Source organism: Phalacrocorax aristotelis, chromosome 4 (genome assembly GCF_949628215.1).
Source record: "Phalacrocorax aristotelis chromosome 4, bGulAri2.1, whole genome shotgun sequence".
Classification (NCBI taxonomy): Eukaryota; Metazoa; Chordata; class Aves; order Suliformes; family Phalacrocoracidae; genus Phalacrocorax; species Phalacrocorax aristotelis.
Genome location: NC_134279.1, coordinates 13,539,563 through 13,566,822, shown reverse-complemented (window position 1 = coordinate 13,566,822; position 27,260 = coordinate 13,539,563). Strand labels below are relative to the sequence as shown.

General features: G+C 39.9%; 1 protein-coding gene across 4 annotated transcripts in view; it reads left to right on the top strand.

Annotated features, from left to right (window-relative positions):
• Positions 1-27,260, top strand: part of SLC7A11 (solute carrier family 7 member 11) — a 331,830-nt gene that overhangs the window by 228,665 nt on the left and 75,905 nt on the right. Inside the window, exons 1-2 of one of the 4 annotated variants that reach the window (XM_075090272.1) lie at positions 23,146-23,288; positions 26,344-26,443. The exons of the other annotated variants lie outside the window; for them this stretch is intronic. The gene's annotated coding sequence lies outside the window, so the exon portion shown is untranslated. Of the gene's footprint in view, positions 1-23,145; positions 23,289-26,343; positions 26,444-27,260 lie in introns of those variants that run through there. 4 annotated transcript variants of the gene reach the window in all.

Genomic DNA, 27,260 nt, shown 5'->3' with positions numbered 1-27,260 from the left:
TACTTGGAGACAGTGATAGAAAGCCTCTTTGCAAGTATATTTTGTTAAGCAGGGAAAAGACAATGCAAGGACACTCTGAAACTGCTTTCTATTTTGCCATTGGTAGGAGGTGGGGTTGTTTAGCAATGAAGATCACTAAACAGGCAACTTATCTACACACTGCCTCTATCTTCTCACTAAAATTGCATACTCTTACAAACACACCATCTTGTCCAGAAGAACTGTCTGCATACAAATAAACTGCAAAGCCACTTCCAAAGCTATTGCAAGAGAGGAAAACAATGTTCACGTTTTATCTTGTAATTCCTTCATATCAATCACTGGCTTGTACCTCATGTTTATTATTTATACGAGCGGTTGTAAGGGGGACCATATTTCCTTTTTTTAATGCAGGACAGATTCATTTTTCTGGTCATGGATTATAGATAGGAAGGGCTTTTGTTTATAAACCCATTATGTAAACTCTTCGCCCTGTCTGTAGTTTATTGAGCATAGACAGCATGATTTTCTTCCCACTTACATAAGCCTTAGACTGCTGTAACTCACAGGAATTCACTTAAATTATTCCTGGTTTACAGTACTGTGGGAGAAGAGTCAGAATACTTAGCTTAAAGAAAATGGAACAGGTTTGCAGTTCACTGATAGCTGGCATTATGCATTCCTGGAACCTTAAAATTATGTGTGACTTGTAGGAGGGTGTTTTCTTTGTCAGAACGCTGCTAACGGAATTTGTTTTGGAAATCAGGAATCTAGACCATTCAAAAGGTAAGCTTCCAAGTCTCTGCCACATTGGATTTGAAGTGCAATGATGTCTGGACAAGATTACATTTATATTTTCAGCCTCACTGCTTGCTTTTGGAGCTTCTGGATTTCTACTACCAAGGTTTGCACCCCAGTGTTCATAGAAAGGAAACCTAGACATGCAGACTATATCCAAATTAGTTGCAAAGCTGTGATGTGCCAATAATGCTTATGAGAGTGCTGCTGTGAAATTCTGTGTTTTGTACAGGACTTGGTTCTTCACAGGTCTGGAAATGGTCATGTATGGCATCTTCTCGGCTACCTCTGAAGCTGACTTGGTTAGTGGGCCTTAGCTTCCTTCAGAAATCCTTCATGAATCTTTTTAGTAATATCAGCATCATCTATCTGTTAGACCAGAGTTTGAATTAGTGTGTAGATTGGAGGAACCATTAGGGAGGACTGCAGGGGATGGGTGGCATCATCTGACTGACCCACCACTGCTTGTGCTGTCATTGCTATGGGCAGGGAATCCTCTACTCCACATCTGCCTGAAGAGCACTATTCACATGCTCCCCTTCCTTTTCTCTTCTTCTTGTTCTCGAGTTGTCTGTTTTGACTGCACAAGTCACCTTAAGGAAAGTCACCTGGCAAGATCATCAAATCACTGACTTATGTTAACAATAAAGGAAGAACATTATTAGATCTGTATTTTCTACCTTGGAAGGAAATACATAGGGAACAGAAGTTACTGAACACTTGGAAGGACATTAAGCTAACAACATTGCATCCTTTCCAGAAAATCTCTCCTCTGACTAGCATCTAGTAATTTCTTGCATGACCCCTGTATCCTACTGGTTGTCTTGGTATGTTTTTCCTGCATTACTTATCCACACAGTGCTCTTCAGTTGCATTATTAATGGCAGCCTTTTCCCTGAATGCTGCCTTGTTAGTGAGCCATTGTTTTGACCTCCTGGCCTGAGTTATCCAGGAGTAAAACATTAGTGGACAAACTTGTAGCTTATTTGGAGCCCCTTCAACAATGCTGCTGCTGTTTTGTGAGGGTTTTTTCTACCTGTGGTAATTTAAAGCAACTGCCACCTTTGAAAGTACAGAGCACAGAGGTGAGCCTATAATTGTGTCTAAAGGCAGATCCTTGAAATGTTGAGCTTTGCACTAGTGCTGTGGCTTGCATCAGAGCTTCAAATGAGACAAGTCCATGATCTAGGAGAAACAAAACAGCAGCAGGAGCCCATAACCAACTAACCAACCGACCAACACAACCCCCTGCTTGACCCAACACGTGATCAGAGAAATGAGAACACAAAAGCTTTGTCTGGAGAAATGTTTGTGGACAGCAGCTAGCATTTGTCTTGTGCCATCATATCTAAGCACAACTGGATAATTAAGGCTCGCGTTTTTCTAAAGGAAGTGTATAATGATTGTCTGATGTTCACCAGTGTTTCTTGCAAGGTAGCTGTCAACCTGCTGTGAATTCCAGATCAGAATAATAATTGCAGGATTTATCCTAGCTCTGCTGGATGATGTTACTTTTCTAATGCTTCCCCTGAGCTTTGTTTGAAGTCTTTTGTGATTCTTTCTTTGACAGAGAAATGGAGGGAAATACTTGTTTTGCTTTACTAGAAATCCCTAGATAGGAGAAGGGTTAGGAATATTAAATTTTCTGTCTGGACATATTTTCACCCATTTGCTGTTGCCATTTTACAAGAAACACTTCATTATCATGAATATTATTGAAGGCTCTGGCATATGATCACTAGAAGTGGCAATAAATATTTGGAGCTTAATGGTGAGCTAGTCTAACAGAAGAGAGAATTTCTTTTTGACTCCAGTAACTTTGGATCTTGCCCTAAGTGCTCTCTTGGACTCTGATTTCTGCTCATCTTTCCAATGAAATCTAATGATCTTAGTGTAGCTGAGGTGCTGAGAGTGTTTGAAAAGTGAGAATAAACGGAGGAACTGAGTTATTTGACAGTAGATCTGATAGAGAAGGAAAAGAATAGTGTTGTAGGAAAGAAGATGTAATCTTAAATATTTATCACTCTGTTGTTGATGCCTCTGGACTGATTTAATATGGCATTATTAAAAACAAAAGTAGTAAATTGTGCCACACACTTTCATTTTATATGAAAAAATAAGTTCATCTGTAATCCAGTAAATGTTTAGGAAAGTAACAGATATTGTCTTGTATAAAGAACCCAAGATCAATATCACTAACCTTTTAAAAGGACCTAAAGTTGTTCTTTTATTGTGTGTTATAAATAATATTGTCCTTAGTGTTGTGTCCCCAGGCAAACAGATCAGGAACTCTTTAAGGAGCAGAATTTGAGTTCATTGTGCTCAGGTTTTTGCTGCCCGTATCTAAGTTCCACATACTTCTATATCCTTATTGTGTTTGGGGTTTTTATCCCCCTATAAAGGTTTACCTTCTTTTTTGGGATGGCTGTCTTTTCTAGGGTTGCTTCTTTGGCCCTGTTTCAGATAGTTATAGCTAAAGAACAAAATATTGCCTTCAGAATATTCCTTTCAGAGCTAAGCAGGGATACAGTGCCTGGGATATCTACAAAATTAATTTTTCAGTTCTTCTGGTGGAAGAACAAAGTGTAAAGTAACTCTTGTAATTTTATGTGTAAAAGATATTGAGTGGAGTTATGAAGAAACCAAGTCTTTTCCTGCCAAACACACAGCTGTTGAAATGAATGGGTAGGTTGTCATTTCTGTACTGCTCATGTACAATTTGGAAGCACTTTTGCATACCGGCACACTCTGTAGCTCAGTACAGAAATCATACTGAGTCAGAAGTGGGTCCTGAATGGTTTTATTACCACCATGACCAGAATTTTATTTCTGGACAGTGAGTGGTGAGAAGCCCACAGCTCTTACCACCTCCTCAGACCTAGAATCAGAAATTCTGGGTAACTGGTACCAGCCTGTCTGCTTAAGAGCATGGGCAGTTTTCAGGCAGGGCAGAAATGAAGGAGTTGTTATTTGTTCCCACATAAACCCTGTTTCAGGCATTGAAATGTTTCACTAGGCAGTGGCCAGCCTAACACAGTGAGGTGTCCCAAGAGCTACCACTGTCAAAGGGCTCAGAGAAAAACCTGCAAAATCCACCCTGGATAGCTTTTCCAGAGATGAAGCACAGCTTCTCATTAAGTGTTTTCTATACACGATTGTCTGTTGGGGTGTATTTTCACATTGATGTAAGGATCTATTTGGGATTTATATGGGCACTGTTACATTCACATCTCCAAACTTTTGTCTCTGTGTTTTTAGTTTGTCAATTAGATTCAAATATAAAACACCCTCATTGCGTTTTATTATTGACTGTTTTTTTTCTGGTAGTGTGCTCTCTCTAACTGTCCAGGCTAGCTTCTGAAGGGGGCTAGTTAGAAACATAGCTCCAAGGGCAAGGTTTAGAGAGTAAAGACTCTGAATGAAGGGTCTGTGCTGAAGGAAGAGAAAGTGGTCAGTATGGGCAGAGCAGAGGAGTATGGTGTTTTTCCCTAATTTTTGTTTCCATTTTCTTCCAAGGCATATTACCATGCAAAATTTGCCCAAGCTCTCAGGTAAAGAAGACCTTATGTGTACATATATGCAAATGCAAATTGAAAAAAAAGCTCCTACTGAAATAGTTATTTTAAATAATAATTTAAATAACCTATGAAGTTAGAGTAGAAATATCATACAAAAATATGCATCTCTAGAAGATGCTTAATGGGCCCCAACTGATGTGTGGATACAGACCAGTAAGCATTAAATTTGTTACTTCCAGTTGGTCTTAGAAACCCACCGAAACACCAGTTGAAGGTATACATACATACATATACAAAATTTATAAAAGGACACATGTTTAGGGGCATGTTTGTGCTTAAAGCATCTGTGTAGAGCTTAAATCTCCCTGCTCCTGTGAATTCTTCACCAAATCACTGTCCTTTTTGAGGCCTGGAACAGATTTGCCAATAAGGCACAAGTTGGCCCTTGGGCAGAGAACACTGAGCTACCCCCTCCACCGGGGCTTGCTTCCAGGAGGGACCACCGCCATCCTGGTCCTTGGGCACAGCTGGCCGCTCAGCGGGGCCGGTAGCTTTGTCAGGAACGCAGCGATGAATTAGCATCAGATGGCTAAAGCTGTTACTAAAGCCTATAGCTGTCTGCTCCACCCCACCGGTGGTAAACCAACTTTGATGTCAAGTTACCTTAAAACGCCAGGCTGAAAAGTGGGGTGAGTTAGGAGCTGATTCATGAGCAGATCAGACATCCCTGCCTTGGGGGCAGCAACATCTGTTAGGCAGGTGGGGAGGAAGGCAGGGAGTGGTAGCAGCTCCAGCTCTCCAACCCTGTGGTCACAGGTTGTCCTCTATTAAAATGTCCATCCCAGGCTGAGACCTGCTGCTCATTGTTCTCAATGGGATTGAGGTTTACAGATCAAAGGTTCTGGCTTTGCTTGTCATATGGCCACAAGCCTATGTCAAAAGCAGACTCTTCCTACCAGATGAGCCTCAGCTGTGTGATGCTTTCTCCAGCCCTCAGCATGGGGAGAGGGAGGACTGCAGTTTGAAACTCCAACAGCTGCCTTTCCCTCCTGCTTTTTCAGTTTTTCTGACATCTCCTCCGCATTACTGGATTTGTCAATATCTGCACTTAATTTTATAAAGCTCAGTCATTTTCTCTGCTTACGTTACACTACAGTTTTCTAATGTGTTTCAGGAAACCTTTTCCCTGCTCAGATCTTAAAGTCAGCACTCGTGCAACTGAAGGCAGCAGTTAGCCATCCAAATACCGCAGGGTTAGCCTGGTCAACAGCATGCTCTCTTTTAGGGTATCCCAGTTGTTCTCCATATAAGGACCACCTATCATTGACAAAAATCCATGGTCAGTCCTGGACATTGTAGCCAAAATGGTTAACTTTAAAAATTTGGGTGTAATTTGAAATTTTTTTTCTGCTTTGTTTGGTGGCTTGCTTTTATCTGTCGGAGTCCCTATGTAGTTTTATTAAAAATGATAACTGTCATTTATGAACAATTTCCTGATGCCTTGCAGACCACAGGCTGAGGAAAGCCAATCATCTGAAAAGTCTTGCCAGCCTCTCAGAAATTTCAGTCACAGCCAATGTCTGTACTAGTAAAGCAGAAGTTGCTGAAAGTTGTCAATCATGCTTGCATTTTCTTGACCAACCTCCCAAATTCAAATAAGATGGAAGGATATGATTCGCCTGATGAAATTTGTCTGTTGGCATGCTCCAGGCCTTTACCTAAGCTACGCCTAGACTGCATGCTGGGGGCAGCTATGGCGTATCCAGGTGTCCTCTGTACAGAAGCTAGATTTCAGGAGTAAAAGATGGCCTGGGGGGCATGCAGGTGCAGAATTGGGAGAGGGTAGGCACTCCTGCCTTAGGAGTGCATGCCAAGCCTGGTAATACAGATGTGTCTCGAACCTGTTCTGTTTCTGCTTATGATGATAAAAATAGCATTTTTTAAATAGTATTGCCTTTCTTCCTGGCATTGAATCAATTGAAAAGACAGACACTTGTTCTTGTCTTTTTATGATGAAGAATCTAGTTTTATTGGAACGTCACTGTAGGAGGTTCTGGCGCTACTTACTCAGCAGAGGCGAATAATGAGGGAAAACATCAGAAAGCAGAGGATACGTGGGTAAGCAGGACAAGCCATGTCATGAAAGGTTGCATCAGAAACTGAAATTGTTCTCCTTGGTTATCTTTATAATTTTTTTAAAATTGTTTTCCAGTCATTGCCTCTTATTTATATGCATTAGTTAGTGAGAAACACAAGAGTAGGACTGCTGGTGCTCAGCCCCTGCCAAAGCGTAAAAGCTGGAGTAGAGCTTCTCTTGACTCCTGTTTACTCTGAGCACTGGAAGAATAAAAATGCAGATGCCCAGAATATGGGGGTGGGAAAAATCAGTAGTCCCAGTGAAACACATCCGTATACTCTCCAAAACTTTGTTCTGCCAAAATCCCCATGCTTTACCTATAGCTAGTTCATGTCCCATTATTTTACAGTTATGAGACGACTATTATTCTTCTGAGATGCCGAATTGGATATATACCTTAGAATAGGAAAATATTAGGCCTGATGTATCTCTTCACTCATTTTTAGTCTGCCAATAATAAGCCAAGATTGACTTGGCTCTGTAGAAGTACAGGGCTAGATTCAGATTAGTTATACACTAAATTTACTTTCATGGTAGTTAGGAAAAATCTGTTCAAATCCCCCAAAAGAAGTTGCTGGTTTTCTGAAATAAAACGTTGCCCTTCTGTATTTTCATCTGCTTACTTTCTCTTCTTCCTTTTGCAGACCCCTTAAATGAATGAGGAATTGTTTGGTTTTAGTTAATTAAAACTATTAACTAGATTATTTAATCATCCCAAGTTTATTGAATCACTCTGCTTCTAGAGTGAATAAGAAAGATTTGTTCAGGTAAATAAGTATAGCTCAGGAAAGTATCCATTTAATGTGGGACTGGGCATGGGTTTATGCCAAATTTTATTTTAGAGAGAGATATTTTTTTTTTTAGTACAAAGGGCAAGATGTGAATAAAGGTCATCAGATATTTAATCTGTTTCTGTCTCTCTGAAGCAAGTGCTAGTGTTGCATTAGTCAGGTACAGTGTTGGGTTTGTTCTTACTCCTTCCATTGCTTCCCAGGCTGAGAGACCTTGGTTTGTTCAGCCTGGAGAAAAGAAGACTGAAGGGGGATCTTATCAATGCTTACAAATATCTGAAAGGCGTGTGTCAAGAGGATGGGGCCAGACTCTTTTCAGTGGTGCCCAATGACAGGACAAGGGGCAATGGGCACAAGCTGGAACACAGGAAGTTCCACCTAAACATGAGAAAAAACTTCTTTCCTGTGAGGGTGCTGGAGCAGTGGCACAGGCTGCCCAGGGAGGTTGTGGAGTCTCCTTCCCTGGAGTCATTCAAAACCCACCTGGACACAGTCCTGTGCCCCCTGCTCTGGGTGTGCCTGCTCAAGCAGGGGGGTTGGACAAGATGATCTCCAGAGGTCCCTTCCAGCCCCCACCATTCTGTGATTCTGTGAGTCAGGATGTCTCTCTTTCGTTCTGCCTCAGATTAATGGATTAAGGTAACTAAAGCAGATGGCGTCTCTCATGGGCTTCCATATAATTTAGGTTGGACAAGGCACCAGTCATGGACAGACTTGCACTAGGCCCCTAGCAGACTTCCCTGAACCTCTTCCACATAACCCTTGTTACACAACACGTCCCAACGTGTCTAATTGCACTGTAACAAGGGATTAAAATCCACAGCTATGACCTGCCTTGGAAGGAGAGTGAGGAAGAGGGAAGGTGTTGCCAGTCCCAAGTCCCAAAGTGCCTGGCATTTCTGACCTGTTTTCTCCTAGCCAGTCTTCCCCAACTCCTGTTTTTGTAAGTTCAGCTTTATATTTTTTCAGCTTCATAGTTGTTCAGCTTCGTCTGTAAGAACTGTTGCTGAGGGGATGTGAGTGAAGCTGTCAACCAAATGTTTTCATTATCAACTTTGAAGCTTTGTTATTTCTTACACTCCATCATTTTTCTCATTCAGATATGTTATTCTGAGTGCGTGCCTCAGGGAAGCCTTAAAACAATGTTTTGACTTCTGCAGCTCCTGCCTCTCTTCTTTCTCAAACAAACATGTACATGAGTTTGAGACCCGGGCAGGGTGCATGGCGCCATCACACTGATGGCTGTTGAGCTGGGTTCCCCTTTTTGGCTTTTAAACATGTCTGCTAGAGCCAGCTCTTGGGCTCTGCCTTGCTGGCACCTGGGGCGCGGGCAGTGCCAGATGGCTGCCCACACACCTCTACCTTGCCCTCCAGTCTTGTATGGCCTTTTCAATCATGTTCTCAACTTCCTAATAATTCCTGGTTTCAAACGTTTTCTCTGTCCTGTGATGCTAAGCCAGCATTTTCTACAGTGATTTCAGGACATCCAGGTTGCACTACCTATTTTAGAGCCACAGCCGCACACGTGTTGAGGATTACTCTTTCCGTGGATATGACTAGGCACTTGCTTGATAAGTACCACATTGGCAACAGGGTTGTAATATGTTAACATGCAATATTTTGCCATTCTTTGTAGCCATCTTAGGTTTGATTTACCTCAATGATTTTGTGTAATGGACAGAGTATGGCAATTTGCCGTCTTCTGTCTCGTCAGGTTATTGGTTTATATAGAGGCTGGGGATGCAGAATGGGGTGTAGCACAGGACCCCACTGGTAGCCTCCTTCTGCTGCAAAAAATGGCCCTTTCTTTTCATATCTTTTAACTTGTTAATCCAGGAGGGGATCTTTGCTTCTGTCCTGGGTACTTTTTTTTAAGTTAACTGAAAGTTCAGGTGTAATCGAGGACAGAATGTAAACCTCTGGGCTCTTTATACGAGAGGTTAATTAAGCAGGAGGAATGTGGACTGTGTTTGTCTTCTTCAGGAAAGAAGTTGTGAGTAGGGTAGAGCTTTCAAAAATCGTGAAGGAACAAGACGATATCCTGTGCAGGCAGAAAAGCATACCTCCTTCAGATGTTTCAGTCTTTGTTGTGGTGTCTTGGAAATAGCATGGGTATTTCTGCTAAGCACTCTGCATCATTAAATACTGTAAGCTCTTTGCATTATTAATTGTTCTCACATTCTGTGAAGCAGGAAAAGAGCCAAAGGTGCACAATCTTAATTCCCAGTCCCCTTATATAATTTAAGTAGTGTTCAGTGACCTTTAGCTGGAGAATGATTTTTCAAAAGCCTTTTCAAAATCTATTTTTTACATGACATCCATACTTTCAGCTATGCCTGAGATTTTGCCAAGCTTAGGGGAAGGTCATGACATTATATAAAACAGATTATCTTGCTTCTAGCCACACTCCAATAAAGAAATAAAATAGATCAATAAAGCATGTTGAAGCCATTATAATCCAGATTTTGGAAATTCCTGTTAACAGAGAACTTGCAGGTATTAACAGAAAATATGTTTTCTTTAAGGATGAATGGCTGCAATAGCTTCTGTCACTCAGTGACTGAGAGCTTTCTCTGCATGCAGATATCATGACCAACTCAAAAATGTGTCGTTCAGGTGGCAGCCTTGATATGTGCCTTATTATGGTCAGATTGGTAAAATGAGAAGTATGTCAAACCACTGATAACTCTTCAAACTAAGTTAACCCTTGTTTCGGAAGCTTGGAAATTTTTCACTGAGATGTTTATATCTATGTAGTCCTGATCAGGCAGCCACCTTTTTTCCCTTCAGTTCAGGTCATATTATTTAACTCTCTTTGCTTGAAGATACTGATGGACAAATAACAGATACATAAATAATAACAAAATGATCAAATTCAGTAATATGTCATTAGTGATCCAAACAGCAGAATTTATTGCTCTTTTTAAATAAAAGCAAACCAAAACCCTTTGTGTATTTCAGAGCAAGTCATTCTCCAGGGAAAAAGAAAATTCAGAAAGTGCTTAATGCTTGACTTGCTGTGGCATATTTCCTATCATAATAATAATGAAAAATTCCAATTGTCACCTGCTGTGTTTTCTAGTTATTCACCATTTATATACATAAATCTTCAAGGGTAAATTCCGGAAATGAAGGTAGAAGCAACAAAGAGATATCAATATTTGTTATCTTTTTTAGACATTTTTGCTTGGTTTGAATGGATCCTGTTATAAAATATGGCCCTTATGTTGCACATTTTGAACTATATCCCAGGCTGATCATCCATATTTCAGAGAAATGGAGAAGAGCATAGAAATGTGGGCAACAGTGATTGATTTATTAATTTTTAGGGGAACTGTTCTATCATAAATTGTTCATGTAAGAAAAAAAAAACGACGTGTGAAACAGTTGCAATACAGTGAAATTTCTTAATCTAAAAAAAACTTTAGGTTTTAAATGAGCTTGATTTTTCTATAGAAGGTATTCTTCTCCTTGTGATACTCATGGAAATGCAGGCAAAACTGAATTGCTCTGTCCCAAGAAGGCCAGGACTGAGTAGTGAACAAAACAACTAATGTCTGATTAATTCTAAAGTAGCTGAGATAAAGCTGCTCTAGTACTATGTATTTATTTGTTTACAATGTTCCTAGCTCAGAGTGTTTTGCTGAGCACTGACACGTTGGGTAACTTGTGTTGTAGGGCATGTGTTAGTTTCCTACAGCTCTGGTAATTATAAGCGCAAGAGGTCTACAAAGCAGTAAAATTACTCCTTCTGGCAAATGAAGATTGTTTTCCAGGGCAGATGACACTCTTTGTTATGGTATTTAATATCTTAAGGGTTCAAGGTTAAAGACGAGCATGCGATTGTGTAACTGGTCAACCCCAGCTTCTCTGTGAGAGCAGAAGCAGCTCAGCAAAATGAATAGAATCATAGAATAGAATCGTAGAATCATTAAGGTTGGAAAAGACCTCTAGGAACATCAAGTCAACCAGCCCTCCTTGAGCATGTAGGAAGTTTAATGTTTTTTCTTGTGCTCCATTTCATCCCATTATTCTCAGTCTTGTTCCTCACTACTTTTTGGAACTTAATCCTTACACATATAGGTAGTTAATCCTACTGGACATCTGAAGGGTGAAGCATTATATGCCAACGTGAAGTGTCAGATCTTGAGGGTATAAAATGGGAGTATGGTTCTGTCCTTCCTCAGGAGCCAACAGGCACACCCAACCCTTTCTTTGTATTGCGCTGGGAACAAAATACATGACTTTTATGTTTGAATTATAATGCCCAAGGCTGAATTTATAGGACTGACCGTTCCTATAGACGTAGTGTTGTTTGTGGAGTGATCAAACTTGTTCTGGAAACTGCTGACATGGATCTCTAGCTCAACAATTTCTAGAATTAATTTTCCTAGTAAAGTCTCAACATAACTGCTAGAGCCATTAAGTAATTTCCAATGAGATTTTAACTTGTAATGAATTCCTTAGTTTGGAATTGTTACTAAAGTAGGTGCTTTCTAGATTTTTTCATTATGTCACATCCAAAACATATTCCCTGAAAATGGACATACTCTAACTAGAGGAAACAAATACAAAGAACGGGCTTTTTGTTCACCAGTTATTAATAACCTTCATTTCAAAATTCAAGTACTTTTTAAAAAGAAAACCACATACTGCTCCAATAAATATCCTCAAGTAAGCCCTTCTTAATAACTATTGTTCCTACCCCCATTAGCACCTAAAGCAGATGGAAATGAAGCTCATAAGTGCCGGAGAGAGAAGATCAGCAAAACCTTTCCTGTTGAAGTCACCAGTTACAAAATGTTTCCCTTTTAAAGCACATCCAAGCATAACAGCAGCTTCTTTCTCAATAGGTTAAGTAATCTTTTTTTCATTTGAAAGGCTTTATTTAATTGTGTGCTGTTAGAGGGTGATTTGCTGTTTCCCAATATTTGTTTATTGGGGCTTTTGTTGCAGGAACGTTTTTAGTTGTTAGGTTTTTTTGTAGGATTTTTTAAAGTTATTTTTTTATTCACTTCCAGAAAACTTTTAAATGTGAGGCCTTGTAAACTAACCTGTGTTTTCATAAAGTGATATGTAGGATTGCAGACCTCTGTTTTAGAAGTGAGGTATAATGATCTACAGCTGTGAAGTTAACAAGCAGTCAACCATCAGGCATTTAAAAAAATGAAGCTGTTGTTTACCCTTAACTATTCAGAGATTCTGAAATACAGGCTTTGCACCAGTTTTTAAAAAGTCCATTTCTGCGTACAAGGGGTATTTATTTACATTTTCTTGTCACATATTTTTTAGTATGATAATATCTTATTTCTAGACATGTAAACTATAACCGAACCTCGAATATATGCCCTGAAAGCATTCTGACAGCAAGTAGTCATTATAAATAGAGCATTAGTGGGCCCCACTTGAAGCTGAATATTATCGAATTGTTTACATTCAACAAAAAAGAATAAGGTACTATTTCCTGATATAGAGGAGCATTCCTTGTGAAGGTGGCTTTGCAAGTAGAGCTGTCTGGAAAGCAGGACTTACTGTCCTGCGTGCAGCACTCTGCTGCTCCTGGGTCCCAGACTAATTCTGCTGTGTGGCACTCTGCTTCAGTTAGTCCGTATACCAGCTCAGTCACCACTGACTACACCCAACCCTCTACTGGACAGTGGGAATTTGCCTTTTGCCTCTTTGGCTGAATTGATTTGTTCTAATGTAGGCCTCTATGGTGTGTCTCCATCTCAGGAAACTGCTAGACTCCATTTGCAGTCACTGGGAAAAAGGGCGAATGTCTGGGGTATGACTGATCTCATTCTGAAGGCAGATATATAAAACAGGTCAGATGACCCTTGCCCTAAAAATGCCTTTTTCTCTGCTGTTTATTAGCAGAGCCTGTGGTGCAATCTACAGCTGAATGTTCCAAAGCCTTACGTGACCTGTTAAGGCTTAGTCATCTAAACCTAAATGTTGGCAGTTAAATGTATGTTTTGGGGAAATTCAGAATGGTCATAAACCCAGGAGAAGTAGTAGCCTGAGGACGAGGACCAGAAAGCTATGAATATGAATATTCACCTACTTGAGGTCAAGTCTTGCTTGAAAGCGTTGGCCTTTCTCAGTTTGCCATCTTGTAAAGTATAATAATACTGCTTTTTAATGGCAAATGATTTTGTGCTCTCCATAAGGTAAACTAGGCCTACAGCTGCAGTCGTATAAGAAAAAGAACATCAAGGTATGGCAGTCTTACTGTCTTTGCACTGGCCATTAAAGATAACTTGATACAAAACCTGACATATTAATCCTGATTTTCATGTGTGTTACCATCTATACCTGCAGGACAATAGGATGTTAATTACTGCCCTAGCTATTTCTCAATGTACCCTTTTTCTGTAAAAAGTATATTTGGTACCTTTTCCCCTTTGCTTTCTTTTGAAAGTGACTGTATGGAATTGGTCATAAATAGCTCTACCTAAAGAAAAAGGCTGAGGGGTACTGTGCTTCAGGATGTGTCTGTGGAGTAAGATTTGCACTGTGTGATATTTATGTTATAATGCAGCTCTTATGTATTGACCTTTTGGCTCTGAGCAGTGTTAAAAATGCTGAATTGCCTCTTAGGTGCAAAACAGCAGGAATGTCTCAAATACAAGCTAAAAGCATATCACTAATAAATGATCTCTGCTAACCGAAGCAGTCTGAAGCCCTTAATCCCTTAATCCAATTTAAGTGATACCTGTAATAGAAGTTCTCAGTTTGGCCATTGGGATCTAAGTCACGCAAGATGAAAGCACGTTAAAATGGTGAACTAATATAGCTGCTTGGGACTGTGAGAAGGAAAAAATTAACAAGAGACCATGGGATCAAGGTTGACTAGCTGTGATTGAAAATTAGAAGTGTTGAGCACTGTGTGATTTCTTTGGTGTAAATGGAATGAAAGCAATTTTGAAAGCTTAACAAGTCTGTCTCCCTGTTGCTCTTTGTAATTCAAAGCAAATGTCTTTTCTGGTAATTTCTGCCAGAGTCTCCTGAAACCCCCAAAGTTAGGGAGGATAGTTCTGTTTTTTTTCTAAATTCTCATCTTTTTCTTCTTATTCCTTCTGAATGTGGGAGTAGGGGTTAACTTTAGAGAGGAAATGCAGTTTGAATGTTATAAGCAGTGGCATCTAAGTAACTTGCAGAGGAACTCTGCAGTGTGCCCTGGAGTCACAGACCCCCATTTGAGATGCCTGAGGGAATGTGCCACAGCTTGTGGCTAGTCCAGGTGCCTGGATTTCCTTTTGGTAGAGGTTGGATGCAGTTGGACTGTGGGCATGGAAGCTGCCATTTGATTCTTTAAATTATACTTTGTTTTGAAGCCTCTTGCAATGGGATCTGTCCCATTATACAAGTGCAAGAAGAGGAAATCTCACCTTTTTCTAAGTGTCCCAGTGCCAGTGGACTGTGATGGACAGTGCAGTATTGGGAGCAGTACTGCTATGAGGAATGGTTTTACAAGCTTACAGTTTGCAGGCAGCGGAAGATAAAAGAGAAGTGATTGAGGTGCTTAACTGTAGTAGACACCTGTACCTGCTCATATAACCTCTGTATGGTTGGCAGATGTGATACAGGATCTGTGGGGTAGCTGTGCCCAAGCTGGAACATCATCTGAGGCAGGAAGATACCTGAAAGCACTGCAAATGGACTAGGCATCAGTGTCTAGGCATGTGAATTCCTAAGTTGGTGAGAACTTAACAGTGACCTCCTGGCCCTTATTCTGTATTATTAAGCTCCTTAGTATAACAGGTTCTGATCTCCTCTTCCCTTACTGGCAGAGTACTACTTTGTCTACTAGCACTTGTTTTAAAAAGTCAGCAAGGCCAAATTTGGGGATAACATTTTGGCTATCGCCATTATAAGGGAAGGATAGCTGGGCTGACACATTTAACTGTAGTGTAATTCATACCCAGAACTCATAATTTCTGTAATAAATAGAAGATTTTTATGTGGTATTGGTTTTCAGTTCACAAAGAGGCTCTGTATGCTCTTTAAATTGTTCTGTGGCTTTTCTTAATATGAGTATAAGTAAATAAATAGAAAAACATCATAGCAAGGTTCCCAGAAGTTGTTTAAACAAGTGCCTCTCTGGTTCCATGGTATATCAAATCTGTCTTATAAAATGACAGCTGCTACAGGTGATAAAAATGTAAAAGCTATGGTACAGAAAAAAAGGTCATAAATTACCTTCGTACCTGTACAATAGTTAACTATTGACCAAGAACTACTGTCTGCCACAGAAGGATAGTAGTTTAAGTGCATGGCCAACATAATCTTTTACACCTTTATGTAGTCAAAGCAAATAATTCCATTTTATTTTTAGAGGAAAATATGTCAATTTATGACTATTTTCAAATTAATTATTTTGTATTGAAATAAAACCAGCAAACATTGCTTCCCTAGATACAACATCATTTTCCCCCTTAGGACAAGAGGAACGAACGGAATTGAATGGGAGACGTAAGCTGCTAGTGCATCACATAATTTCCAGCCATGCCTTAAATGATAAGGATTTAGTCTTGCAAGAGTCTGTAAAGCTGGGTGAAATTTTTCAGTGAAAATGGGGGGAAGAGAGGAATGTGTCCTGGTTTTGGATGAACTCTTACCATGGGGATTTCTGCAAGGCACAATATGGCATGAATAGGCATGAATTGGCAGTGATAGGTTAGCAGTTGGACTCAATGATCTTAAGGGTCTTTTCCAACCTTAACGATTCTATGATTCTATGAAGTTATCACACAGGAAATTTAGATGTGTGAGGGCCTTATGAAAATACAGTTAGAAATGCATTTCCAGACCTAGTAAGGAAAGGCAGAACTACTCAGGTAAGAGAATACTACTTGGAATAATGCCTCAATAATTCTGCCTCCTGATTAGGTGTGCATTTGTTGTTGTTGTACTGCTTCCCTGCCCACCCCCTCTGCCCCTCCCAACTGAACCTTCTTTGTACTTTTCAGTTTTTCTTTTTAATTAGCTCTCTTCTTTGGTCCTAACATGTAGGAGAATTAAACAAGGCTCTCCAGGCTGTTAGTAAGATCAAAATCTGTAAAATGAAATGGAAGATGGAAACAAAACTTTGTTTGAACATTAAACAAAGAAAAATAAGTATGATGAAGATCATAATAATGAGATGAGTCCTCAATTACTGCAGCAGTCTGGTCATGAAACTAGGAAAAAAAAAAAGAAAAAAATCTACCCTAGCATCTCTCATTTTAATTAAACTGTGTCATTTTTAAGTGCTGCCATAAACTTTACCACCAGGTTTATAAATCCTGACTTTGGGCCTAAGTCTGATTTCAGATCAGGAGGTGCTATGTCCACACAGGTTTCCATGGATTTACTTCAGAATAACTTTGGTGTAGGAAAGGACTTTTGCCTCCTTTGTAGACCAAAACAAATGTAATACAAAAAAATCAGCAGTTGAAAGAAAGCAGCTGCAGAATGCAGAGTATCAGCAAGGCTGGATTTTAGGTGCTACAATTAAAATTTTTCACTTTGTGTACCTTTCTTTAGTGTGACTATGGTAATATTTAGTTGCTAGATAGGAGGGCCTATGTAGACATGAATATTCTGTGATGCCCACTGGAACTGGGTTGTGCTAGGAGCTCATAAGCTCTTCTGCCTGGAGCCCAAGAAAGGTTATTTGTAAAATCAGATAGGCAATATTATGAAAAAACATATAGTAAAATTTGATGCAAGTAATCCTATTGGGATTTTTTTCTTCTTTTATTGAAAAGTTTTGAATTTAGAAAGAGAAAAGTTGTCCCCAGGACAGTCTAAAGATAATAGAGTCATTCCTTCAAGTGTTTACAGTGTCTTCTGAGACAAAAAACTCTCATTTGTGTGATTTTTAACTTACTGAGTCTCCACAGCATATGGAAAGACTGAGTTATACAAAGTTAACTTTGATCATCCCTGAAATACAATTGCCTCTGAAGAGTGTGTGACTGCATTGGCAAGTTTCACAGATGAGATGGAGAGGGGAGGAAGGGAAGGGAGCAGGGGGTCTGCAGGAGCTGCTGGTTGTTGAACTGCAAATACCTGAGTGGTAATTCAATTAGGGTGCTGTCACTGATGCAGGTGATTTTATAAAGTTGCTACCTGATCTTTATTGCTCCTAACTGGACTTTGACTTTATTGTTCCTTTGAAAGACCAGCTTTTTGGAATAATGCTAGGTGATATGCTTTTTGGAATAATGCTAGGTGGTGGCTTTGGGATGGGAAAATGCTCCTAAAGCTTATGATGATCTTGGATCATTCATATAGACGATAGATGGATTCAGTTTTCTCTCTTAATAAGACATCATCCTCTCTCTTATTTTCCTGGTAGAAATCTGCCTCTGTGATAGTGAAGAGATGTCGTTGGTAACTCTACAACAGGTTGGTAGAACACGGGAAGGTTATCTCCTGGCTCATCACATCCCTCTGGTATGCAGGCGGTAGTATTTTTTCAAAAATTGCTCCTGTGCTGCAATCAGCATGTTTGCAAACTTGCAAAATGAACGAAGGCATACATACTTGTTCACTTTCAACAGGCTTTCATTTTTGTAGTAAGAACAGCAGTCTTGATTGGGTCCAAATTACTGTCTCTGGGAGCCATGAAAACTCAAGGGTATTCACTTGTTAAATCAACAGTTCAATGAGTATGCATGGAGGTTGCTTTTTTCCTGCAGGTATGAGACTATTACATCCATTTATACCCATGAGAGACCTTTGTTTTAGGAAAATTCTTATTCTCCATAGGGATTTTGTTATATCTATGCGGTAATTTTTACGCACATAAAGCTATGTTTAGTTTTATGTTCGGGTTTTTTGTTGTGTTTTTTTTTTTTTAATTTTTGTCTTCTATTGTAAGCCTGCTAAATAGAAACTTCAGACCTGTACAGCCTTCTCTATTTTTGTGCATTTGGGAATAATTGGAAAAATTCCACTCAGTTGGATTATAAAAGTGACACCATCTTTCCCTTGCATCAGTGCTGAAAGAGCATGTTAAAACTGAGGTGTAACTGCAGACTCGAGTAATGACTTAATACCCACACTCGTCTCCTGTTATATTACCAGAAGAATAATGTAATTGAACTATAACATCATTTTGAAAACTTATCGGTGGGATTAAAAGGGCGATCAGACATACTCTGGCTAGCGTGTGACTTTCAGAGATACTTCACACATTGCAGAAAGTTATTAACAGGTTATAGCAGCTATGAAATGTATTTTAAAGGAAAGCTAAGTGTATAATTATTTGGCTTTGCTAAAGCTGCTGCTGGTGTCAAGTGTCTAGCACTAATCCCAACACCACATTGAAGCAGACTGTAGATAGCTTTACAGTCTTCTGTTGTCCTGCAGCTAGAAGTACCGGAGCCTGTGTTGCCTGATACCACTGTTAACACAAAAAATCACTGCCTGCCCTAGTAAAAATAATAATAATTAACAAACAAACAAAAAAAGTGCAGCTAAGCATATTAGAGACTTCATTGTCAAAAGCTATCCACAGGACAGAGGATTAGAAGTACTTACTCTCACATCCTCATCACAAAGGTTGTGCTTTAGCAATTTCCTATTCAGCAAAAAATCTAACATTGGCGTCCCCTGCCATAGCAGCAAGGTGGCTGCACAGCTTAGTCTTTTGCTCTGGTCATTCATAATGTGGCTAAAGATTCCCTTGCACGATGGATTTTTCCATATCTTTTCTTACTGTAGTTATTGCAATTTTAGAGTTGCCGAATATTTTTACCTCAGTTGCAGCCTAAGCTGATCCTCTTTCTTTGCATTTTATTCTGATATTATTTTCCTATACTTCTGGCATACTACTGGGTTTGAGGAGTCAGTTTTAAGTACCAAAAGATCAAAAGATGGGAATGTGACTGTGACAGTTAAATGTTCTTAAGATTTCCTCCTGCTATGCTATAAATTAGTGAAGACATTTCTATGAAAAAAAAAAATATTAATCTTAACATGAAGCAGAGGTAAATCAAAAAAATCCACATACAGTATTGTTTAATTACCTATAACAATGATGAATAATTCCTTAACATCTTCATTTTCATTTTGAGTATGCTTGAGTGTGTGATGGACAAAGAAGTGCTAACAGCAAAGATGGAACAGGTAGAAATGCTTCCTCATGGACCTCAGATCTTTTTGACCTGACATTCATGACATGCAGTGATATGCAATTTCCAGAAAGAAGACTTAGGTATGAGGCAGCTGTCAGGGGAGAATGAAGAATGCAGTCATGTATTGTGTTATGTTCCAACCTTATAAAATGCCTGTCTTCCACACTTATTCATATAGAGAGTGTTCAGCAGAGGAGAAGTACAGAAGCTATGTTTGAACTGTAGCCTTTAAATGGAAAATGTTGACTGCTGACCTGTTTTGTGTGGTGTTATTAAAGTAGATACAGGAAGAACCAAGCTGTAAGCAGAAGATCTAGTCTGTAAAGTAATTCTGTAAAAACCTGAGGAATAAGGTGCTAGAGTTTTCTCAGTTTCCGTTAGGTATTCAGAGTCATACATGCGGTCCTTAGGGGAAAATGAAACAGAAGTCCATTTTTTAACATAAAATCCTGCTGGCCCTGCACAAGTGACATGACTCAGGAGGATGCGCAGTGTTGTATGGTCAAAAAGGTCAACAGGTTTGTTTAACTGTTACTTGCTGCCCACGTACCACTATTGTCTTAGATCTTATGTGTGCTGGTGTAACTCCTCCGAAGTCTGTGATGTTTGCATTGACTTCTGATGTAACTGGTGGCACATTCTGAGAGCAGCGGGCTGGTGAGCAGAACTGTTGAAAGAACCAGAATCAAGGACTCTCTGCGAAGCTGGGAGAAGGGCAGTGAGTGATTGCATATACAAGATCAAAGCATTAGATGTGGAGCAGAAATGGAGCTCCAGGTCTTCATAAAGCTGCAAATGGTAATAAAAAGTATATTTTTTGAGGTATTCAGGAAGGATATTCTAAAGCGCATCATTGAATATTCTTCCTCTGACCTCTTTTATGGATTGAGTAGAAGTCCCTACTATGGCTTTTCCTCAGTGACTGCATAATTTTCTCATTTATTTTGTCCTGAGATGTTGCAACTGTGGTAATTCATAAAACAACCCTGTTTATAGATGGCCTTTGCTTAGACTCAGTTTCATCTGGCACCATATTGCCCCATAATTCAGTATTACTATGACTTCAGATTTTTTTTTTCTTATAATTCTTACTACTTCTGTACCATCAGCATTTTTTCCCGTTTTACTCCTTTTCCCACTTCACCGATCAACACAGCAAAGAGCATTAGTGTTATTACACTAATTGAGTATATTGTAACTTGATGATCTCCAGCCTTCAAAAGCACCCTTTTTCAGTTTTTAATCCATAACAGAACTTTTTCTTAATTACTGAACTTAATTTATTGCGTTAAATGTGAAAAACCTGTAAAAATCTTTTTGAAACTCTGAATCTGAATCTACCTTCCAGCTTCTGCTTCTGTTTTAGGACTTTCTTGCAGTTGTATAGAGGAGGAGGACAAATCTCATGCTCAGAAATTTCTAGTGAAAATTCTCACGTAGGCATTTTCATTCTGTCTGCAGCTCAAAAGATTGTCATCCTACTAATCTTAAGTAGTGTAGAGCTGTGTGTTTATGTTTACATGTATATCCTTGATAAAGTACCAAGAATTTAATATTTTGGTAGAATTTTGTGTGCATGTTGGGTTCATATTCTAAAAACAAAACTAACTGCAAAGGAGACTTAACTGCAACAAATTTGTTATCTCAGCATCTACCCACGGGGTAAAAAGCTTGCAGTTTTCTGATACATTACAATGTTTCTCTACTGTCATCTCCTGTTTTTCTGAATACGTCTATACACTATTGAGAAACTCATTAGAAAGCTGGGCTGTTTTTCAAAGCTAGCTGCTCCCTTGCTTGACTGGGGTGGACGCAGGAAGCAATAAGTTTTCTTCTGTTCTGTTCTTTTATGTTCCCAGGGTCTGCTCCTCCCAAGTATGAGTAAATTGTGCCTAGCCATGCTTATATGGGTAATGATACATTTTTTTGCCATCCAAGGGCAGCTTCTTGCATTTTTCTGCCTTAAACAAGATTTTCTGCCAAATTTTGTCCATCGCTATGTCATAATAATACGTAGCGTTACTTTGGTGTAACTAGAGAGAAGCTTGCTGTAGATTGGGTCTAGTATAATAATGTCTTGACATACACTAGAGTACACACGATTATTTCAACTGATAGTTAACATCCATGGGAAAAGCTTTTTCTAGAGAGATGGAGCTTCAAAATAACCAGTGACCTCTGACCCTCCATCTGGCTGTACTGGTTTAAAGCTGGGCTGTGTAATGCTAGATAAACAGAGAAGCTACACCACCTTTTGTTGTGAGAGCCTTCTATGGCCCAGAAGGATTATATGGATGTGTCTGAAAAGCAGAGGAGCTCAGGGACAGGTCAGAAAGACAAGCACAGGAAGGGGAAATGATGCAAATTTTTCAGGTTCCTCTTTTCCCTGTAATAGGTGTGCCCTCCAAACCCTCTATTTCCACTTTTGCCAGTGTTGCTTCCTCATTTATCAACATTTTCTCTGCCCAAAGGTACATCCATGGCAGTATATTTGGCAGACTGCTCACTTTAATTTAACACTAGGTGTTGTTATGCGGATGGATGGTCCTGTTTCTTGTTTTTGTTACACTGCCATTATCTGACCCTGGAGGGTAGTAAAGGGGCCTTGTAGCAGATATGCTCTGCTGTAACTTTACCTCACCTAGATGACTCCTTTTATCCTCTTTGAGTATTATGGGGTAGTTCATCTGGTAAAAACCTCGTTCTGCTGATTCCCCTTCTGAAGGAGCTTGCAATTTATCCCTCTTGTTGATGCACATACACATACGCCTTAAATGGGTTGGTAGATAATGATTATCTTGAAGTGGCAGGTGGTAATTGCTGTATTAAAATTCTATGTAGCTTATTTGCTGTGCAGGACTGCAGCAGAATTGTATGTACCTTGCCAGCAAGTTGATTAGAGATGCCTTATGCATCATCTTTTCCAATTTTTAAAAAATCAATCATGCATAGTTTTCATATTAACTTAGAACAGGGTAAGGGGTGAAAACGAGACAGTTCTTGCAGCACGCTCTGCGTGTTCTGTGTCTTTTTATGAGCCCAGTCTAACCTCTGTCTGCCTCTGATGACCCGTACCTGAAAGGAGAAAAGTATTGTAATGAATCCTCCTTCTCCAGGCAGGGTTTCTATTCCTAGCAGAAAAGATGCAAATGAAAAAATGCTTCGGAGTTGGTGAGCATTCATGCTGACCTTGCCAGCACTGGAATGGCTACGGTAACATATGTTAGCATATGTCACGATGTTAACACGGTGAAGGTGGAGATGCTGTCTAGCAGAGGTGCAGAGTATTTGCATAGTACAAAAAAAGACAAATGATATAACATAAGCCTGCAAAAGTACTCAGCTGCTAGTGAATCTGTTTCTACACCAGGGATTTTGCTGTTTTTATATGGGTTGACAAAGTGATTTATTCTCCTCTCCACTGCCAGTGGGTGTAGTTGTAATGGCAAACCTTCTTGTATAGACAGTGTCTTCTCAAAAGATTAGGAATTCCTCTCAAAAGTACAGGAATTACGGCAGTCTAAAGAGCCACTATTGCACATCTAACAACATTGAGACAGAAGCTAACACAGGCTTTAATAGTCATCTGCCTTTATGTAGCTGATTGCAAGAATCTTAGTGAATCAGTGATGATCGTGCTCAGCTTCCCATGTTATGAGGAAGTCTTTGGTTCTGGTCCATCAGTAGAACTGAGTAAGGAAGCATGTTGTACCATGTGGCTTTATTTTGCATAGCGTTGGTTCCAGCTGGATTTTGAGAACTGACCAAGTCTTGTTGATGTGTTTATACTACAGATGGGAGAAGTCCCTGCCATGTCAAAGAACCAGAGTGGACAGACAGTGGCACCAGAGCAGCCACAGCAGCATGAATGCCTGGTGTGAGAAGACGCCTGTGTGCGCCCATGTAGAGAGTGGTCTGAGGAATCTCTGTTGTGCAGGTTGGTTTACATTTGTAAATTGAAGACCCAATCCCTGCCTTCAATGATTTGCAGCCTAAATCCTACTGAAATACAGGGGACTACTTAGCAGATTAAAGTTGAGCATAGGAGTCACTGGGTAAGCAGTGGGACTTGCGATGTTAGCTGTGAATACAAGAAAGGGGAAGTGGCAGGTGGTAAAAACAGAAGTCCCAGGATCCTCCCATGGTCCAAAGTAATTTGGAGGCTATAAATTTTTTCCTCATTTTAAAAGCAAGGTGAAAAATTCCCTTGTGTTTGTTACTCACATGGGGGAAGTTTTTGAGAAAACTGCCAAAATTTTACATTAGAAAACCTGACATGGACTGTAAAATAAGCCCATTTTGCTGTTTATAATTCACTAATCCATAATGATTTTCACAGTAGTGATGCCACAAGCACCAGATTATGATGAAAGTTATGAAAAAAGCAATAGAAGCAAATTACATATTAATAATGGGTATACTGAACCCAACAGATAAAGGAGAATGGACTGCTTTCTATTTAAAACAAATAAAATTATCAGTATCATCAGCATGTCTGCAGTTACATGCTGAGATTAGTCAGTGATTATTTCATTGGATGAGATTCTAGAACAAGCATAGTTAAATCACATAGACTTGGCCATGGATTCCTTTCTGCACTGCTGTGCAGAAAGTAAATGTAACGGTCGCTTCCCTTTTTCTTTCATGCAGCTTGTGTAGTATGATAAATAAATTTACTGTGTTCCTGATTACTACTGCCAGCTGGTAGAGTTACTTTCACAGTGAAGAAGGTTTACATTAAAACGTTCAGCATTTTCTTGATGGTTCGTGACAGGTGGTTGTGCAGCCAACGCACTTTTTTTTGAACAACTGGATGCAAGAAACTGCTTATGGACCTTCATCTCTGTCTCCTCTGAAGAGAACAGGAAGCTGAATTTTTCTTCCTTTTAATTTTGCTCCTCTGTTTTTCACGTGTAACCCACATACTGGGAGTAACAGTTTAGTTACCAATTTCAGTATACAAACGTTATTTGCCTCAAAATGAGGATCTGCCAAACTTATTTTGATCCATGAAATCTGTCTGCATGCTTTTTTTTTTCTAATTTGCTGCTGGATATATATTGAAAAAGTTCATGGCTGACAATCTGGTGAAGTGGTGCTTTTTATGTGTAGAAAACTACCTGAATAAAGAGGAGTTTAAAATCTCTGCGAGAACTGAGTAGCATTCAAATAGTGCCTTAAACAGAGCAAACAGGTATCTCTTGAAGGATATTATGTGCTCATTAAGGTCTGAAACATAGATGGACTCTCTGGTGTAAGGTAACTGAAAAAAGAATATATGAATTATAAGAAATGAAACAACTGCGGTGGAAAAAATCATGCTTGTTTTATACTGACATCCAAATTACCCTGTTTTTGGAGCCATACCTGAGAGCAGAGTTGGCCCAAATCAAGTTCACTCGCAAAAGAGAATGACAGGAAGATACTGCAGCAAAGCATTAGTCTGTTAGTTCATAAGTATAGTGAGATCAGTCTCTCACTGTACTAATGTACCTCTTCTTCCTATCCACAGCTCAGATTGACTCAGCCAACTTTGTAGAGTTCTACTTAAAGTTACATACTACCTGTTTGAGGTTTTTTGGGGAGGAATTAGTTTGAAATATTTAAGCACTACAAAGGTTTCTGACCTAAATGAACAGTGTAAGAGACTCAAGGGTCTCCTTTACCTTTTGGCTCTTTTTCCACCTGGAGAAAACTTAATGTAGTAGTTACAATGTGCTATAATCTGTCTCTTAGAGGTCCCATTCAGAAATTCATCTTCCTCAGTTTTGGCATTTAAATCTGACCACTGCTTCCTGAGGAATTAAAAAGGGAAATGTTGAGACGTTCATAGTTTGAGTGCATACAGATGTCAGATTGCTTTGTGAATGATGTTCAACAATGTTAATGGAAAAAAAATTCCTATAATAGAAATTAGTGAAGATCAAGATTTGTTGTTTCTTCTTTTTTTTATGTTTCTTTAAAATTGTTGAAAAATACATCTTAGAAAACTTCCCTCTGAAAGCAAGGATTTTAAAGAGTGCAGTGTAGGGTTCTTCTTAATATGAGTGGATGGTTCCGCTGGTTTTGGCTGAGAAGGGGTTAATTCTCCTCACTGTGGGGGTCGGCTACCTTTCCAGCTTCCCGCGCTCTGCCGCGTGGCGGGGGGGGGGGGGGGGGGGGGGGGGCCTGGGAGGGGCAGGGCCATGGTGGGGGCGGCTGACCCCGACTGGCCAATGGCAGGTTCATTCCATACCATGTGACACCATGACCAGTATATTGCGGGGGGCAGTGGCAGCGCGGGGGCGGCGCGGCGTCGGGTCGGCGGGCGGCCGCGGCGCATGCCGTTTGTTCCGGCGGTTCGTTCCCCCTCTCCCCTCCCTTACCCCTCCCCCGGGGCTTTGCGCCTCTCGTTGTTCTCCTTTACATTGCATTTCTGTTGTTGTTTCTTTTAATTTTAATTATTAAACTGTTCTTATCCCAACCCACGAGCGTTACCCTTCTGATTCTCTCCCCCATCTACCGGTGGGGGAGTGAGCGAGCGACTGTGTGGGGCTGAGCTGCCGCTAAACCACGACAATGGTCTAAAACAAAAGAAAAAATTTCAAGGAAAAATAAAGAAAACATCTTTTTTCCCTCCGGAGTTGAAGTATATCTCAATAGGGCTTATGCAAATTCATGGTGGAGATGTGTTCTGGCAGTTAAAATACTGGCAATTCAGTTGCAACTTTTGTGTCAAGAAATCTTGGAACTGCAGCTGTAGTCAACTCTTCATGACCTGCAGGTGGATGGCAGTTTTTGGGGAAACAAATTTGCCAGGCCTGGAAGAACTGCTGTAGTGGTGGCATTGAGCAGTTAATGAGGTAACCAGAAATTACTTTTGTTGTGAAAAGAAATCTTCCTAGAAGAGAAAAGTGAATAATACTGGCTCAGTATTAACCACAGATCTCTGTTCTCACTTTTTTTCCCGCTAGAAAAAACCCTTTGTACTTTTTCTTTCCCTTAACTTTTAGTTGAGAGTGCCCCAAGAGAATACGTCAGATTATCGTGGAAAGGCTTCAGCATGAAGAAGTATACAACTAATTGATTAAGCTATTCAAAACTGGAAAAACGGTGAGATCTGTTAGTTACAATGTTTGTTTCTCCAATTTTCTTACCATATCAGCTAACCTACTGTGTGTGAATAGTAATTATAGAACTGGGCCAAACTGTGATGTCATTAATGTTTTGGAGCTGTAGGTGAAAGCTAGCCAGCTGGTGGGACGAGGCTGCACAATGGCCAAAAGCAGCCGTACTGTGTTCTGCCTTGGTGGAGGTGTTGCTCTGAAGGCTGCCTTTTAGTGTGACTCACCCAAAGCGTTTCTATTTTACTTCTGCCTGCAATGGCTTTGGATGCTAACCCAAAGGTGTTTTTCTGACTGAACGGGTTTTGTTGATATACACACTGGGGACAGGAGAGAATGCAGAGATAAGCATGCAACAACTGAATTGTGTAAACGAACAGTTGTGACCCTGAGTTGTTCCAGTGGTTCTGTCATTTCATACTCTCTGCTTCGAGTGAGATTTACGATGCGGTCTGCATCATCAGTGTCTGTAGCACAGAATTTTGCTGTGCTAGATGCACTTGTTAAATGACTTCCACCTTCCTTTATGCGTTATTCCAAAAGCGGGGAAATATATATAGAATAAGGGGCAACAACAACAAAAACAAAGTCTTTATTACAGGATAGAAAGAAAGGAGGATTAAAAAAATAGAAAGAAAGAAACTGGCATTAGCTAGTTGGCTAATCCTCTTTAACACACACAACTTCAGCTGGAAAACCGCTCTCATTTTTCAATCTGTTGGGCAGCAGCAAGCTTAGTGACAGTCATAAGAAACCTTAAAAATCTCTAAGCAGCTTCTAGTCCCACTCAGTGTCACACCCTGGCT